At 53.2% G+C, this 2,695-nt stretch overlaps 1 protein-coding gene across 1 annotated transcript in view; it reads right to left on the bottom strand.

Annotated features, from left to right (window-relative positions):
- Window positions 1–1,490, bottom strand: part of LOC113211630 (zinc finger protein castor homolog 1) — a 190,341-nt gene extending 188,851 nt beyond the window's left edge. The window contains exon 1 of the mRNA XM_052263927.1: window positions 1,390–1,490. The gene's annotated coding sequence lies outside the window, so the exon portion shown is untranslated. The remainder of the gene's footprint in view (window positions 1–1,389) is intronic.
- Window positions 1,491–2,695: the final 1,205 nt, after the last annotated feature.

Genomic DNA, 2,695 nt, shown 5'->3' with positions numbered 1-2,695 from the left:
GGGCTGTCAGGCTGCTGGGACACGCCGCGATGTATCTGCTATAAGGAGAAATAAATGGTCCCGGCTTGCGAAAGCGTCCGATATTTTGCCAGTTGCAGGGAGTCTGATAATCGTCGCGAAACACGACGGAAATTCTGCCTCCTTCTGCACGCTGCCCCCTCTCGTCGTCGCTGGTCGCATGCTCCCACTATCTGCTCCGAGGATAAGTCCTGAGGGATGGCTATGCACGCAGCACTGACCGATTCGCGTGCGTCACGGCGCAAGGCGTGTGCGCGAGGCATGGCGCTTTTTTATAGTTTTTGCGAGAATCAACGCAATACTGCACGGACAGCGACTTGATGCCGTTAAAAAAAACAACAACAACAACGGCAGCGGACTAAACGACTCGTCGGGCCTGTTAAAGGCGCATCGTACAATGCAATTGAGAGGAATACGACGGCACGGGAAAAATATCACGTGTGTGCGAGACCTGCGCGCGCTGCAGTCGGGATCTACGGAATTCCACTGGGACGCAAAACAGTCGAGGGAAGGACGAGGGGGATAAAAAGGTGCAGCAGGCCAGGCTGGCGAGCCGGGGCTGGGCCGGGGCGGCGGCACTGAAGGTGATTGGTGCTGGTCCAAATAAGGCCGTGTGGTGCGGGATCCATCAGGGTGTCATTGGCACATATACCACCAGAGACGGACGCGTGCTAAACGCATCGCATAACAACCGCAGAATGAGCCGCGTGTGGCTGCGCCGGCCCGCGCCGGCCCGCGCCATGGGCTAGGCACGCACCGACATGGGGCGCTCCTGATTGTGGTCCATGAAACTACGAGTCAAAGTGACATAAAGACAAAGAGCACTCACGAGCAATCGCTGCGGCGGGCAGAGGCGGCCGGGCCTCGCGACAAGCGCCCGTAATCAGCACAAGGATGGACTGACATTTCTACGGCCGCTCTCTTACAATTTGAACGAAAGGCAGAGAGAAACCCAGCACCACATCGTCGTCGTCGTGGACGGCCCATTCCAGTCCGTTCGTCTGCCCAACGGATCAGGCTGCTGCCGCTACTGCCACCACGGGGGAGAAATTATGTCGCCTGCCGACCCGCAGCAGGCAAAGGGGCACTAAAGTCATTCACACTAGCGGATAGCGGACGCGGCGCGCTGGGCAGCAGAGCTGGCCGGCCAGGGCAATTGTAAACGCGGACTAGCATCGATTTTCAGCAATTCCGACAGAGGAGCCGAGAAAGCCAAGGTCCCGACGGCTCTCAGAGCCCATCCCAGTTCTAGTGAAGCCATGCACCTGGTCCAAACCCAAAAGTATCCTATACCATGTAAGAAAAGGACGGTGAATGCCGGTAAATGCCGAAAATTTCCTTTATCCTGTTTACCGAAGTGCGGCAGAGTACCTGAATTTGCCAAATCTTGGTGCAGACTGCCGAGTGAGGCGTCTCTGAACACGGAAATTGGGTGCGGCACCGCCATTCATCTGCCCCTCGCACACCCTGCGCTTCAAACTCATGTTTTCAAGTGCGGCTACGAGACGCCGCATAGTTGGTTCCAAACTCCATTCTCATTCTTTACAGTGGCAGGGCCTGTACAGAAAACACACAAAACAAAGGAACAAGTTAAAAACGACGTCAGAAATTTTAAGGATAAAGGGATAATTTTAGGAACACTTTCACAATTTAAAGATATGTAAAACCAAAAGTTGAGGGAAGAATTGGGAAAGTTCGCCTAAATTTTTTAGGAGACTTTCTCAAAATTTAAATTATTTCCCTGACAACTAAAGGAGTTACTCAAAGTTTTCCACTTCTGAAAAAATCGGACCGTGAAAGGATTGGCGTTGCGCACCTCCTGTCTTTTGTAGGTTCAGCATGATCTCAGAAAGCGTTCTGCAGTCATCGAAGCGACGCGACAGCAGAGAATCGCGCGAGCGGCGCCGAACCATTGCGTCCTCAGACATAAAAGCTCACGGGGCATTGCATTGAACGACGTCGTCGCAAAAGGGCCAAATGGGACGCAAGGCATGCATGGCAGAGACAAGGCAAGGTCACGGGTGTCGACCATTACTCGCATGTTGGGCATTTGTGGCCGAGCAGTAAAGAAAGGCTACGGGAACCATACGGGGGCCGAACGAGGGGACGTCGCGGTAGAATACCAAGGCATTATGCCTGCATACTTGAATAAAAACAAATTTACGTCTGGAAATCAAAGGGCCAGATTTCAGACCGAATACTTTCGTCTTAAATGTTGGGAGGAGGCAGCCATTCTTTAACTCAACGCACGGCGCACAGTGCAGCAAGCGAACCGAGGGCAGTAAAATCCTGACTTGCACAGAAGCATTGTTCCCCCACGTAGTGTCTTTTCCAAACGCGACGGGCTTAACGCATCCATACAAGCAGTGGTGGAATGCAAAGGGAATGGGTCGATGGGGGAATGGATGATCTGCGTCTACGAGACGCTGCATGGGCCAGACTGGACTGATCTCAAATATGCTAGATCATCTCCACGTTGCAATGCACTCTTGGTTCCGTCAAGCGAATCACTTTTACACGGGGTACCACAACAAGATCTGTTGAGTGGTTGGGCAAGCCTTCATGACTCGCGACGACGCTAGGCCTAATCGAGTCACGAAAACACGTGCGAAAAGCCATAGATCCCTTTGGCCTTGCCACTAGGCCGTCATTTCCACCGCCCTTCCTCGGCAAGTCT

The sequence above is a fragment of the Frankliniella occidentalis genome, unplaced genomic scaffold (assembly GCF_000697945.3).
Source record: "Frankliniella occidentalis isolate FOCC.00 unplaced genomic scaffold, Focc_3.1 Scaffold15, whole genome shotgun sequence".
NCBI classification, from domain to species: domain Eukaryota; kingdom Metazoa; phylum Arthropoda; class Insecta; order Thysanoptera; family Thripidae; genus Frankliniella; species Frankliniella occidentalis.
The sequence above is the reverse complement of the archived record's forward strand: the minus strand, read 5'-3'. Positions and strand labels throughout refer to the sequence as shown.